The following is a 16,696-nucleotide window of genomic DNA, read 5'->3' as shown; positions in this document are numbered from 1 at the left end:
GTAACTCTTATTATTATAATGGTATTTTGAAGTTATATAGATCCTGCAGCTAATATAACAGGGCAGATGACCTCATAGTTAAGCCCCTAAAAACAACAATAACTAACAGATATAATACTAGGTGAGTTCTTACGAATTGACTTATTTCAGTATAACAAAATTTCAGTATAACAAATTAATTTCAGAGGTCCCCAAAATTTTGTTATACTGGTATTTTACTGTAGTAAAATCACTGTCAGTTATTTAAAACAGAAGTGTAAACGTATCAGATATGTTAAAATATGTACGGTTGATATATCTGAAAGTCGTAGAAAAGAAAATGGGACTTCTTGTGGAGATGTTGCTATTGATAAAATGTTGTGTCAAAGCTAGTTGATGTCAGTAATTATGTTGGTGCGTTAATGAATTGGATCCAAAAGACAGTCAAGTGGGTGTTATTAACCCCGTTGAAACATTTGTTGGAAGAAATGATCGAGTTTTGCTTGTAGGATAAAAAGTCACCGACGAACATCACAGTGGTCGTCCTAGCATGGCATAAACAGTTTTGAACACAGCTCGCGTGGACGACCTCGTTCAGGACAACAGAAGGATCGCATGATGTAGAATTTGGAATGTGGTTCGGAAGTGTTCGTCACATTGTTCGCCATATTCTGCGGTTTACATTAAATCAATAAAGGTAAACTTCTACCTGTTTGATACTATATATTTGCTTTAGGGCTGGTTCTTCCATCTGCTGGTTCAAAGTGGCTGGCAGCTGCCCGGGAGGTAAACTACCTGGAGGTGTAAATCGGCTGGTACTTTGGCTTGCGTCCAACCACCTCCATGCAAGTGCTAGGTAGCTACCCGGAGCTAAACACCGATATACGAAGTTGGCTAGACTGATTTTCAGCGACTTCTCGCTTTTGAGTGTGATGCTATCTATCATCAGATGCATGAAACTCATTTTGATTGTCTTATTTCCCTGTGCTTGCGTTTGCTGATTATCACCAAAAAGCCTAATAAGGGGAGTCTTAAAAGTTATGGACAACGATTTATGTCAAGCTTTCGTGATTTTAATCTTTGATCTTCAATATCACTACCTAATTGGGTTTAAAATCCTCGAGATTACATTTTCTAGTCCCTGTTATGAATGGTGTGAAGATATCGCTCATAGGGTCAGTTGGTGCCTGCATTTCAGTGGGCTTGGCAGACTGATATGTAATAGGAGCGACTGGCTCGGTGAGGAAAGCAACGGGAAACTACCTCACTCCTCATTTCCCTAGTACGCCTCTTCAGTGACGCCTAGGCTATTTATGACAGCTGTTGGCGGAGCTGCAGAGGATCAAACGAGCCTTCGGGCTGAATACCCAACATACGCCCGTTATAACCTGTCATGTAAGGCAGCGTTTTTGAAAAGTATTCTCGTGGTAGATTGATCAAGTCGCTCGCTCCGTAATAGAAGGTACGCAGGTTTTCATCATATTTCTAATTTACATTTTAAAATGTATTTTTGTTTCCTGCCATTGTTCTTAACTCTCTTTTATTTAAATCTAAGAATTTCATTTTTGTCCGTATTGAACTGAGAATGGAAGATAGGAAACTTAAAAGGGTCCACCTTTTCAATACAAAATTGTTATAGTTTATTTACAACATATATTTACATTTGGAACTAGTTTCGACGCTGTTTGGCGTCATCTTCAGCCAAAATGTGGGAAATAGGCTAGCATGTAGACATTTATATTACACAAGGCATTATATTAAACAATACACATCTTGCAAGGAGATAAAAACAGGGACAAATATAGAAACAAATGAATCGTTGAGAAAGCAAAAGTTATACATATTAAAAATAACCTTAACCACACATCTTGTAGTGCGAAAATATTCTCCTTGAATGATTCCTGAATACAAACGCATGCGCACACATTTCTGAAGAGCCAGCAGGCAGGAAAAAGTAAAGTGAAACCTTAAGAGTTCTTCTGAGAAGAGTTCATCATTTTTTCTGTGTTCCGACTAACTAAGTTTCCCTTGAGTTCCTGATAAATACACACAACAGGAAATTCTCCTTTACTCTCAACAATAGCTATAAAGACCAACGGTAAATTTCATTTTAAATATTGTACAGAGACGTGAAGGCATGGTCTTGAACATGATATAACTTCTTCATTTAACCCAATTTTTTACACAAGGTGTTACATTCAACAATGCACATCTTACGAGGAGATAAAAACAGGGACGAATATAGAAACAAATGAATCGTTGAGAAAGCAAAAGTTATACATATTAAAAATAACCTTAACCACACATCTTGCAGTGCGAAAATATTTGCCTTGAATGATTCCTGAATACAAAACGCACGCGTACACACTTCTGAAGAGCCAGCAGGCAGGAAAAAGTAAGGTGAAACCTTAAGAGTTCTTCTGAGAAGAGTTCATCATTTTCTTTATGTTCGGACTAACTAATCAAGTCTCCCTTGAGTTCCTGATAAACATACACAACAGGAAAAACTCCTTCACTCTCAACAATAGCTATAAAGACCAACGGTAAATTGTATTTTAAATACTGTGCAGAGACGTGAAAGCATGATCTTGAACATGATATAACTTCTTCATTTAATCACCTTTGAAAGCCTCTCTCTATATTACGTAGCTTCATTAACACCACCCTTCTGTAGATGCACAAAATAATCTTGTAATCTTCACAGGTCCGGTATTCAGCTCGACAAGAATATAAAATTGGTATTAAGGAATTCGTTTTCTGAGAGTTTGGAGGTTGACTGTGCCAGTATTTGTGGTGTATTGTTGCAGCGTTACGTGTAGGGTGGGGGCAGGTTTCTATGATGTTTATTGCGGGACATAAGGCGGTAAAGCTATGGTGCGAGATGAAGAGCAGGGTGTGTTGGATAGTTTAGGTCTGGGGAGCGGCCATTGTTGGATTAGGAGGGGAGAGGGAAGGCTGAAGATGACGCCAAACAGCGTCGAAACTAGTTCCAAATGTAAATATATGTTGTAAATAAACTATAACAATTTTGTATTGAAAAGGAGGACCCTTTTAAGTTTCCTATCTTCCTAACTCTCTTTTACGCGCTTCCATATACGTAGGCCTATATACATACACACATCTTCTTTACGGACTGATTGCCTTTGAGCATTCTATCTGCAGGCTTCTGTGAATTGATTAAGTATCTCCACAATGCTCTATTTGCAACTAGTTCTGTGACCTCGTTTAATTCCACATGCTTCCATTTATTGATAAAGCATTTCATTCTAATGTTTAACTTTATGAAGATAAAGTTGGAAGGTATTGTAAATGTAAAGAAATAATCTCATAGGAAGAGGAATTCGGGAATAGAATAGTTTCCAATTTCTTCGAAATAATTTACAAGAAGACTATCTAAACAACTAATAGGGACTCTGCTACCTGGGCGACAGTCCTATGAGCTATTAATCATAACATCACTTTCTATAAGTAACATACATATAAAGCAATTTCCTAGTAGACATAATATTGTGATTAAATATTTCAATGAAATATATTATTAACAAAAGAACGTATGAAAAGAGGCAAACAGTTTAACACAACGCTACTAATGGAAATAAAAAAGATTCGTCATAATAAAGACTCGAACCTGCATACCTCGTATTACAAGGTGAGCGTGTTGGCCATTACGCTACGAGCACACTTGAACAGTTAGGCTCCTGTCACACGGTCCACTTGCTTTCCACGCCACGTCACTCCACTCCACTCCACTCCACTTCTCAGACACTTGCCGTCCACTTCCGTCAACTTACCAGCAACTTCTCGTCCCCACCTCATATTTGCGTCTCGGTTTGAATCTGGTCCATGGACGCGCACATTATCCTTGGGATTTTTATTCTTCCGAAAAGAAGGTTGAGGTGAAAGAACAGTACTAAGGTTCACTGGGTCCATCCATTGAATTCATATCTCCTAGAACGAGGAACTCATCGTTCTTCTAGATGAACGTACCAATGATCTAAAAATGTTCCTTAATTACTTTCGTATGAGTGGGAATTTGTTTGAATTGTTGTCAATCCTTGAAGCAAGTTTACAGCGTAAGGACACCAACATGAGAAAATGTATTCCGACGATATTTTGAAACAAAAACTTCAAACTTGTGACGCACACAATGTTGACCGTTTGAACGACCGATTTAGTGAGCTACCAGTATGGCCTTGCTACCTACACCTACCTTCTGTAAATAAGACTGGTAGTTCTCACGAATAAGATTTGTTTTTGTTTTTACAAGTTGCTGTACGTCGCACCGACACAGGTTTATGGCGACGATGGGACAGGAAAGGGCTAGGAGTGGGAAGGAAGCAGCCGTGGCCTTAATTAAGGTACAGCCCCAGCATTTGCCTGGTTTGAAAATGGGAAACCACGGAAAACCATCTTCAGGGCTGCCGACAGTTGGGTTCGAACCCACTATCTCCCGAATACTGGATAATGGCGGCACATAAGTGACTGCGGCTATCGTGTTCGGTTTGAATAAGAAAATGTTACATAAAATCAGCTTCATGGTCCGTATCGCACTTCAATAGATTCACACCACTTTTGACCATTGAAAATTGCCTTAAGCAATCATTGTATCGACTAGGTGGAAAATAAATAAATACTTAATTGTGAATCTAAGAAAATGTTATTATGTAATTTAATTGGAAGCCGTTCTTTTGAAATGAAGACTGCTAAAAAGCCTTGATTAATTATTTTTCAATGACCCATGTTATTGTAATATCGAAAATTGTTAACATATAACATATATAGCCTATTACTGTAGATATCAACTTCTCTCTCTTTGGAATTGTCCAGTTCGGCAGAAAGTGGAATCACTTCATGGGAACTTCATTCCACATTTGAAGCCTTTTATGTTATTTTAATAGTCTGTCGTTCGTTAATCCCACTGACAAGGCCGATTTTGTATTTCTATTATTAACTTTTCAGTATCTATGAATGGAACCAACATTTTGAAACGAAATCTTCGAACTTGTAGCTCGTATGTTGACTGTCTGAATGAGCTAATCTGATTCAGTGATGAGTGAGCTTCCGGTCGCCCAGTGTGGAAGACACTTCAGGCCGGTCGACAGCAGCCTGCTGTTGACGAGAGTGGACGGAGGTTGCGCCACACGAAGCGTCTCGTGTGAACGCTACCGGCCTTTTACCACACCTCTGGTGGAGTGGAGTGGAGTGGAGTGGAGTGGCATGGCAAGCAGTGGATCGTGTGAAAGGGCCCTTAGGATACATACATTAAGTTATATCTCGTGTCTGAAAACTGAAAAAGTAGAAAATTAAAGCCCATTTGAAATTATTTCCAAATAGATTTTGATTTTATATCCTTTTAAAGTTTCTTTATGAAAGCTTGACTTATAAAATGTGTTCCCTACTAAGCTACCGATGCAAGAGTCTGGTGTGACCGTTGCAACACAAGGGAAGCATTAATGTTCAAGATCCTGCAATACAATATCGGCCACTGTTACAGTATCATGCTTTTTCAGTATACTAAGCTAATTTAAGTTGTATGTCACCAGAAATACAGCTAATAATGTTCAACTCTCAAAACTTGCCCGGCAGGTAAAGTCTTATCGGGCCCTCGAAGTGGCCGATAAATTACGCGCCGGGTAACTACGATTTATGCTTCCGATAGCGCTACCTGGGGGTGGTTGAACGGAAACATCCTTTTACGCGGAGGGCAAATTACGCGCTACTTTACCAGTAGGTGGTAGAACCGACCCTTAAGCAAATTAATTGTTTATACAACATGTTTTATGCTTTAGGAACATCTTCAGCTACATAACATTGCTTAGATGAAGGTATATAGAATTTTCTTCTTGTTGCTGCTAGACTCCTCCAAGGACACAGTTGCCTACACAACAAGACTTTGGAGAAGCTTTTTCATAACATCATTACGACAGCAGTCAGCTTCAGAGGATCCTTTAATAAACAAAAATTCAAAAGACCCTTTTTCACCAAATTAAATCAAATGGCAATACTCAATTCTTAAAAGATGAGCAGCAGAAGAGAACAGTTTTTTAATTAAGACAGAACATCGACATGAAAAAGTTATTTTCAATAACTTTTTTAAAATTTTAAAAACTGAATAACTAAGAAAAACATACACATCACATATGACCAAAAGTGTTGTATATTAACAAATTTTTAACATCTATTTAAGTGAATAGGAAATTGTTTTAACTTAGGTTAATATACCCTCCCGACATATTTTAATTATTTTTATATCTTTTTAAAATCAGTTTTGTTTTAAGCATAACAAAGCTACTATTTTAAGATGTTTTATTGAGAAGAAGAAAATTCTCTGTAATTTCACCTAAGCAATATTATGTAGCTGAAGATGTTCCGAAGAAATGAAACATTCTCTACAAATAATTAATTTGCTTCAAGCAAATATATAGTGTCAAACAGATGGAAGCTTACTTTTATTGATTTAATGTAAATAAGATTTCATATGGGAAAAAAGCTGATTTGTTGCAATATTCTGCAGTGCCAGAATGTTTGTTCCCAATGGGTTCCATGAAATCTGTCCAACCAATATAAGGAGAAGAGCATGGGGGGCAAGTCTGCAAGTTTTGCTACGGTTCTTCACGGAAGGGAACAGTTTTGTTCTCCACATTGTCACAGGTGACGAAATATTACTACACCACTACACCCTCACCAGTAAGCAGTCATAAAGTGTGTGTAAACGCACCTTCTCTCCAAAGACAAAGAAGTTTAAGGTAATGCCATGTGCTGGGTAGGTGTTGGCCACAATGTTCTGACACAGCGTGGGTGTCATATTCCTGGAGTTATTGGAAATTGGGCGCACAGTGTCCGCTGACCCATACCGCTAGATCTTGACACGATTGCGTGAAGTAGTCAGGAGGAAACTGCCAGGACTTAGCTCTGGGGGCGTCATCTTCCTTCACAACAATGCACGACCTCATACAGCCCAGCAGACCACCACGCTGTTGGAGCATTTTTGTTGGTACATCATCGAACAACCTACCTAATGTCCAGACCTCGCTCCAATCGATTTTCATGTCATTTTTCACTTAAAGGAGTACCTAGGAGGCCGACGATTTGCTTCAGACGAGGAGGTGAATCACTTCGCGACAATATGGCTGAATATGCTAGGAGAGAATATTCAAACTTATCCCATGAAGCGACAAGTGCCTGAATCGATATGGAGACTGTCGAAAAATAACCTTATGTATATACAGTAGAACCTCATTAATTCGAAATACGGATAATTCGTAATTCGAAATACAATGTCGGAACCATTACCCAAATTCAGACTTTTAATTCGAAACTGCCTTTACATTTTAAAACAGTAGTATGTTACAGAGTAATTTCAACTCGAAATTTATCCGCTCCACGCCATAGTAGAACGCGTGTTCCGGAACGCGGAGGGGTAGCTTTCCACATTTACACTCACTTCAGTGGGTCTACAGTGCGCTTCATGATTGCTAAGTTGAATGAAATCGGAATTCTTTTGTTCAACCTTTTAAGGAACGCCGTAATATCATGCAGTGTGCAGGAAAACAGAATCTGCGAACACTGGTGATGCGGACAGTTGACGAAGAAACGTGGCAAATATAATAAAGTCGTAGGCACCGAACAATATTGACATTGCCGGTGAAACTGCATTGCTTTATTTTAATGCGAGCCCAAACGGTCTTATGGTTTTAAAGGAGAAATTGCCAGCCGGGAAATCGTACAGTGTGAGGGATGTGGGTCATAGTAGTGCGTCGCATGGAAGCGAGATACTTTATCCCCTCGTCGTAGGCAACTTCGATAAGCCACAATGTTTTAAGAGCGTCGGGCACTTTCCATGCCAGTACAAAGCATCTATAATAAAAATGCAAACAGTAAAGAAATCCAAAAAAATAATGCATTTGCACAGGGTAACCGGCATAATTTATCCTCGTCTTTGAATTGTGCGATTTTTTCTTTCTTTCATTGCATGAGGTTATGTTTGTCAGTGATTTATCCAAGTGAATTATTTGAACATTGTAAATGCACCTTGTTGGATTCATTTCGGAAATAGTTTTTTCCATGGCATTTGAAAGGTTTAAACTGTGAATCGAGGTAATAGCCTGTATTAATGGGTCTTAGAATACTTCGTGACGCGGCAAGTGTTTCATTTCTGAAGTACGAGAGAAGTGCCATGGCGGGAAATCGTACAAGGATAGGGTCATAGGAAAGTTCGATTTTAAGGGCATCGGGTACTTTCTGTGTAAATACAAGGCATCTAAAATGCATACGGTGTAGTAATCCAGTTAATAAAGCACTTGCACGTGGGAGTGAGCATAGATTTCTCCTCGTCTTTGAATCGTGCTTTTTTTTTTTCTTTCTTTCGTTGGGTGAGGTTATGTTTACCAGTGAGATATCAGAGTGCATTATTTGAATACTGTAAATGCACCTTCTTGGATACATTTTTAAAATAGTTCTTTTTTCATGGCATTTGAAAGGTATAAACTGTAAATCAAGGTTAAATGCGTGCAGTAACGGGCCTTAGAATATTTTGTAACGCGGCAAGGGTTGGTACTTCTGAATTGCGAATTGGCGCTTAATTAGAAATCACGTAATTCGAAGTCCGATTTTTTAGTCCCAATGACTTCGAATTAACGAGGTTTTACTGTACTATCAGTTGGCTGTATTGGTTGTATGAAATAAAATGTACGTTTCACTGCAGGCTTTGTAACCTTACTTTTTGATCATCCTTCGTATGTTTGAGGTGAGTAAAATCCTCTTCTTGAGAATGAATTTTGTTTTTTAATCTAATTTTCTTGATCAATGATTATTTAATTTTCATTACCACATTGTACTAGGGATAAACTTCCAGTGTTTTAGTGCATAATTGAAGAAATGTTAAGTGCTGAACAAACATGGTCAACTGGAAACCAATGGGATCAGAACCCACAGCCTTTTGATTTATCATCTAATGCTCAATCCAATACCTGCCAAAAAATCAGGTTTGTCTTATATCTTCCATGTTAAGGGCTTGCTCCCTAAAATTTACCTTGTTAAGTTCAGAAATTCAAGGCCTGGTTTTCATGCAATTTTACCCAGTTATAAATTATAGCTTACCGTATAATCCCGAATATCACCCGCCATCAAATAAGACCCGCACCCTAAATTTGAGACAGCAAAATACGGGAAAAAACAAATAACTTGTATACCTATTTAATATTCTTCAAATATACCACAAATATAAATTCAAACAGCTTACAATTAATGAAATCGTCACAAAAATCATAAATAAAACTGGTCCAATACTCAGATCATTCACAATTCACATTGTCTTCTGAAGTTTCACCATAGGAACTTTCCTCGCTGGCATCCTTCCACAAATAGTCGTCCTCACTACCGTCAATTGAATTTGAAATTCCACATTTCTTAAAGCTTTTGGACACTAGATCATTGGGAATGTGCACCCTTGTGGTCTTGATCCAGCTGCACATTAGTCCCACTTCAGGCCTCTTCACTTGTCCAGTTGGTGTAAACGCATGATCACCATCAATGTCAAAAATTTCATTTTTGGTCCGTATTGAATCAAGATTTACATTAAGAAATATGGGTAAGTGGTTCCACCTATTCAATACTACAAAGTTGTGAAGTTATTAATACGTCACATATTTATTTGATCTCATTATTGGGACCAGTTTTTGGCAACTATACTTGCCATCATCAGCTTAAGAAAATCGTCACAAGGCATTCTGAAAACTACACTAACATAATTTTAAAATTTATGTATGTACAACTTGCTCTTAACGTTCCCATGTCAAAATCGGATATAAATAAAGAACTTAACACTATATGTAGCATTGCACTCCACAATGGATACAACCATAGTTTTATAGAACGTATAATATATAAGTTTAAGCACCGAGCAAAATCGAATGTGCAAAAAAGAAACAACTAGATCAAAAACTTATTCAACCTTTACATTTAATCCTGACATTTACATAATAACAAATTTAAGAAGAAAAATATCAATATCTCCTTTAGAATCAATAGTAGAATTCTCGACATATTTCAAAAATCTAACCTAGTTAATGTTTTTAACCCCTTCGATAAATCAGGTCTATACAGATTTCACTGTAATAATTGTGCCAGCACATATATTGGCCAGACAGGAAGATCCTTTAAGATCAGACACAATGAGCATGTCAATGCTATTAAGTGCAGGAGATTTTCGGCAATAGGGCAGCATATAAATGACTACAAACATAGCTTTCACGATGTTAATCATGATACAGACAACATCGAAATAATAAACAAGGCCTTTTACTGGACTTAACGGAGCAATGTTTCATTTTACTAGATCATTATTATACCCCTAACTACAATACTTGTCCGAAAAACCTACAATTTTATTTGATACACTTATTTCTGAAATTAATAATCTAAGAATACCAAAAGATCAATCAGTATACAAAATAATACGTAACACGCTAGCCTACTACCCCCACTGTAATCCGTGCCCTCCCGACCAATGCCCTCCAGCTACCGTCACCACCCCTTCCCCAACATAACAAGCCTCTCTGCTTGGGCTTGTGGTCTGTTGTCTGTCATTTTGCAAGGCATTTCCTCTTCAGCTTTACTTTCGTCAGCTTGGTGCTCGAGGTGAGTTCCTATTTAAAAAAGGAATTTCTCCTTGTCTCCACTTCCGTCAGGCTAATACGCAATTTATTGGTCTTCTTTTAGATCTGTCTTGTTTTGAGATCTTTCTAGATCCACTAAGAATCCATCTGAACATATCGTTGTTTCAAGACATCTCGGCCATCAATCTACAATTCTCAAATTTACGCGTGTTTATGGATACAGCTACCGAAATATAAGTTCGATAATACGTGACACCTATACTAATATAATTTAATTGACTGTATCCACACAAGTCTGGAGAAGAAGATATAATCATGAAGTGTATAATTTATATAACAAACCAAACATTGTTGGAGTGGGCAGGACATGTGCTGCGTGCTAATAATAGAATGATAAAGAAGATATTTAATACTGTGCCAGAAGGAATCAGGAAAGTTGGCAGACCAAAGTTAAGATTGGAAGAAGGGGTGAGAGAGGATGTAAAGATAATTGAAATCAAGAATTGGAGGAGATCTGCACTTAACAGGAAAGAATGGAGAAAACTTTTCAGAAGTCCAAGGCCCACAAAGGGCTGTCGCGCCAGTGATGATGTATCCACACAAGATATTAGTCACTCTACTCTAGATACTATCAAGGCAAACTCAAACATTCTACACAGATCATTAACATATATTCTACGAGGAACTGTTTTTATCAAACAATTGGTGCTGTAATCTGATCTTCTCTCACGTATAATGACTTTTAATATTCTAACCAGCCAATTTTACTGTATGTTAAATATCTTAAAAATTTGTATAATTCGATAAGGCCAATTGAATGCCTTTAATGTCCAATTAAGATATATTTTAGGAAGAATTTTTTTGTAAAAACTCAATACTGTAATCAACCTTTATAACATCTACAAACAATTTGACAACGTCATTTACTATTTTTATATTCAAAAGATTGTATAATATTTATGACTTGTATTGTATCTCATAAGAATTATTCTAGTCTTAGTATTTCAAATATACAAGTTTTATGGTGTACCCCCAATAGAAAAACTTTGTTTAAGAGCAAGTTGTACATACATAAATATTAAAATTATGTTAGTGTAGTTTTCAGAATGCCTTGTGACAATTTTCTTAGGCTGATGATGGCAAGTATAGTTGCTGAAACTGGTCCCAATAATGAGATCAAATAAATATACGACATATTAATAACTTCACAACTTTGTAGTATTGAATAGGTGGAACCACTTACCCATATTTCTTAATGTGATCATCGGGCATCCATTCAGTGTACAACTGTTTCATTGCAGTTTTGAAAGGCTGGTTCACACACATATCCAACGGCTGTGAAATAGAAGTGAGTCCTCCGGGAATTATCGCAAGATCGGTTTTTCCTTTCCTTTCCTGTCCTCGGTAACTTTCCAACACAAGCATGTTTCGTTTTTGTAACAAAGCTCCCGAGCGACATTGCCAAACGCACTTCACCCCGTCCTCAACTAACACACTGTCCATCCAGCCGGACTCGTGTTCCAACAGTAACACCGGACGGCAAGTTTCCCTTCGGAAGTGTTTTCCTTTTCAGGGAGTTTGGTTCCATCTGCGAATACGCACAACATTATCGTGCATCGTGCCTTTTTGTTACCACCTGTTCTGATGGTTACACTTTTAGAACCCTTTGTATCCACTGTATTTTCCAACAGCATTACAAAATAGACAGGTGTCCTGTCAGCATTCCCAATTTGCAACAGCAAATAAGAATTTTGCTTCCTCAAATTAATAATGTGACGCTGAAATACCGTTAATTTTTCTTCATGTGCCGCAGGGGGACGTGAAATAGACATACGTCTCGGAATGCACAATCCCTTTCTCCGCGGCTTGCAGTAAAACCCTGTGTTTTGAGTTCTTTTGAGATCTCTAGTGCTTTCAATTGACACATTTCAGTAGAAAAACCTTATCCTAACTCATGTTGTTCTACCGCAAATTTGTGGAGTCGTTCTTCAATTGTAGGAAACACTGCACTCCGCCCACGGAACGCTCAGCGATCGCCGTTACGTTTTAGAAGTTTTTCCTTCTTCTGCCAATTGCAAATGCACGATTAATCAATATCGTACTTTCTGCCAACGGAACGATTTCTGTATATTTTAGCTTCGCTTACAACTTTAAGTTTCTCACGCACAGTAAATGACCACAGACGCTGTTTTGAATCCATCGCTTACTATCTAGACAGTACTTTCACAGGACAGGTACGGAACTCAAATGTGAGCGAGGTAGACTTCCGTAACCAACAGTCTCGACTCTCGCAAAGTACGATATCCCGCAAGATTAGCTATTCGCGCATCCAGCACGCCAGCGACACTTGTGGAACAAATGACGATAGAGCATCCGCAGCAGGGCTTTCATATTTACCACATATTTACTCATATTCTTTGATTTACTGTATTTCATTACCTTACATTTTGCATTTACATGCCACTAACCGTATTGAGAAAAAGTCGATCTTGTTTTCCAGAATGCAACAGAACACAATAGGACCTGAATGCCCGTTTACATGTGGTATATTGAGTACGGTACCTGTATTAAAATCTATTTCAATACCCCGTGTAAACGTAATGAATATTTACAAGAACGAACGGCTTGAGTACCATCCGCACCCAAGATTTACAACCAATTTTTTTGGGGGAAAAGTGAGGGTGGTGTTCGGGATTATACGGTATATGCGAGTACACAAGATGGCAGATAAAATCAGTGTAGCACTATTGTCGGACAAACAACAAATGACCCATTGAAATCGGAAATACAGAGAATGAATAATTCTTATTATGACAAGCATAAGGTAGACAGTTTCAAGTTTAAAAGTCCACAAAGGTAACATAGATTCCTACATATAAAATAAATTCCACTGAGAATGAATAATGCCTCAGGAGGCCACCTTATATTCAGCCCAATATGGTATTATTAGTTTTGTGTAATACAGTATTTGTTTTGTCTGAGGAGTAAGGTACTCATGACTGCATGAGAATTTTACATGTATAAAACATTTAGTTAGTTCAAAAGTCAAAAGAAGTTTAGGATTAGGAATACAATATTGAGCATAAAATATAACATTTGTAGATGAATATGAATGATTATTTTCAAGATTAAATAAAATGTATAGATATAGAAATGCACCAGTCATAGACAAGATGAGCGAAAGCTAGCTACATTGGTATGGGCACATGCTTCGAGCAAGAACACATCTGTCGCAGGAAGAGGTTTGACAATGGAAGTACTGAAAAACGATCAGCAGGAGGACCAAAGCAGTGATGGCTCGACACCATAATGTCCTGAAGATTGTAGTTCAGCATGCCAACCAGGCATATGATCGTGCAAGTAGACAAATGAAGCCAGGAAAGCGGTTCCCACCACAGTGCGGTACAAACGAAGATGAATAAGAATAAGAAGGAATATACATCTAAATATGAATTGGTATTGGAAAGGAACAAACAGGACTGTCAAATCAGGTCACATGTTTCTCTCCCTATACTAAATATGAATTGGAAAGTCTTCAAAAACATCTTTCTAATTCCTATATCAATGTTTAAGTAAGCAAATTTCTTTTCTTAAGAAAGGTCTTTCTAGCTTATGCTAGTCTGCATTTTATGTCCTGCTTACTTCTGCCATTGTTAGTTATTTTACTACCCAAGTAACAATATGCATCTACTTCCTTTAAGACTTAATTTCCTAATCTAATATATTATGTATCACCTGACGTCGTTCTACTGCACTCCATTACTTTGTTTTGTTGTTCTTTATTTTCATCTTGTATTCCTTTCCCAAGACTCTGTCTATATCATTCAGCAGTTTCTCCAGATCTTCTGCAGACTCAGATAAAATAACAATATCATATCTCAGGGTTTTAATTTCCACTCCTTGAATTGTGATTCCCTTTCCAAATTCCTCTTTGATTTCCTTTACTGCTTGTCCAATATAAACATTCAGAAGGAGGTGGAACAAACTGTAGCTTGCTTCACTCCTTCCTGGATTGTTGCTCCTTTGCTCCTGTTCTTATCACTGCAGACTTATTTTTATATAGATTGTAGATAATTCTTCTTTCAGTATCTGATCCTGATTACCTTCAGAATGTCAAATAGCTTGGTCCGATCAGCATTATCGAATGCCTGTTTTAGATCTATGAATGCCATGTACGTGGGCTTGTCTTTAATTCGGTCCTCTAAGATCAGACATAAAGTCAAGATTTGTTCATGTGTTCCTAAATTTCATCCGAGCCAATGTGATTTTCTCCCAAGTCAGTTTCATCTTCTATTTCCATTTTTCTGTAAGTAATACATGTTAAAATTTTGCAGGCATGAGACTTATTGTGTTTCCTTCAGCCTTTTCATTTAGTCCTTGTGTAACATGTTCCTTGAAACAATCCCTCACACTCTTTTCTTTCAACTTGTCTAGATCCCATTACCTTGCATTCCTTTCTTCAATTTCTTCAACTTCAGATGGTATTTCTTGACCAATAAGTTGTGGTCAGAGTCCACGTCTGCTCCAGGAAGTCTTGCAGTCCAGCACCTGGTTTCTGAATCTGTGCCTAATCATAATGAAGTCTATTTGATACCTTCCAGTGTTTCCAGGTCTCGTCCATGTATACAGCTGTTGTGTGTGGTGTTTGAACCAAGTATTGGCAAGGACTAATTTATGATCGGTGCAGGATTCAATCAGCTGACTTACTCTTTCATTCCTTTCTTCCACTTTGAATTCTCTTACTTTGTTACCTTTTCCTTGGCCTACCACTACATTTCAGTCTCCCATCACAATTAGATTCTTGTCACCTTCTACATATTGTATTAAATCTTCTATCTCTTCATATATTCTTTCAATTTCTTGATCATTCTCTGAATGAGTAAGCATACAGACCCGCACTATTGTGGTGGGCATTGGTTTAGTGCCTATCTTGACAAAAATAATTCTTTCACAATGCTGGTCGTAGTAGCTTACTTGCTGCCCAATTTTCTTATTTATTATTTAACAATTTCTGCATTTCCCCTGTTTAATTTTGTGTTGATAATTCTGTTGTCACCTGACCAAAAATCCTTCTCTTCCTGTGAACTTACTTCACCTATACCAACTGCATCTCATTTTGATCTTGCCATCTCCCTTTCCAGATTATCTAACCTTCAACAGTGACTCAAACTTTCTAACATTCAATGCACTGACTCGAGCTCGATAGCTGCAGTCGCTTAAGTGCGGCCAGTATCCAGTAGTCGGGAGATAGTGGGTTCGAGCCCCACTGTCGGCAGCTCTGAAGATGGTTTTCCGTGGTTTCCCATTTTCACACCAGGCAAATGCCGGGGCTGTACCTTAATCAAGGCCACGGCTGCTTCCTTCCACTTCCTAGGCCTTTCCTATCCCATCGTCGCCATAAGACATATCTGTGTCGGTGCGACATAAAACAACTAGCAAAAAAAGACTTGCAGAATGTCAGCATCCATCTTCGTAATGGATTTCCCCCTCTTATGTTGTCCCCACCTGGATATCCGCAAAGGGGCCTATTTAACCAGGAGGAAGCCATCATCAGTACATCATTCATGCAGAGAGAGCTGCATGTCCTCGGGAATTAGTTACAGCTGTAGTTTTCCTTTGCTTTCAGCCGTGTAGCAGTATCGACACAGCTAAGCCATGTTAAGTATTATTTAAAGGCCACATCAGTCTGTCATGAGAGACTGCCACGTTTGCATCTTTGGAACCATTCGTTAGTCTAGTCTCTTGACAGACCTATCTGATATGGTTACACCGGTGGGTCGGCTATCTACTTGACTGGGGCGACAAGCCTCCCCGCAGTGGGAAGGTCACATAGTTTGCAGCGGAGGACCGTGATGTGATTGAACAGAAATGCAAAGTTATGAAATCGTTTTTGCAGAGAAGTTAACACCAGTATTCTGCCTCAGTGAAGGAATGTTTTTATTAATTTTTTCATAATATCTTGTAAGACCTTCTTTACTTGTACTTTTTAGGTAACACTTTTGATTTTTAAGGATATTTGCAAGATTAACAAGGTAATATTTTGATAAATATTTGTCATTATTTTGGGGTATCAAATTCTCACTGGAAGTTATGACATTCAG

The 16,696-nt window shown here is 38.0% G+C and overlaps 1 protein-coding gene across 3 annotated transcripts in view; it reads left to right on the top strand.

Moving 5' to 3' along the window:
• The window catches only part of Chd1 (chromodomain-helicase-DNA-binding protein 1), a 447,987-nt gene that overhangs the window by 136,012 nt on the left and 295,279 nt on the right, over positions 1 to 16,696 (top strand). The window lies entirely within an intron of this gene.

The sequence above is a fragment of the Anabrus simplex genome, chromosome 1 (genome assembly GCF_040414725.1).
Source record: "Anabrus simplex isolate iqAnaSimp1 chromosome 1, ASM4041472v1, whole genome shotgun sequence".
NCBI lineage: Eukaryota > Metazoa > Arthropoda > Insecta > Orthoptera > Tettigoniidae > Anabrus > Anabrus simplex.
This window is presented reverse-complemented; position numbering and strand designations above follow the sequence as displayed.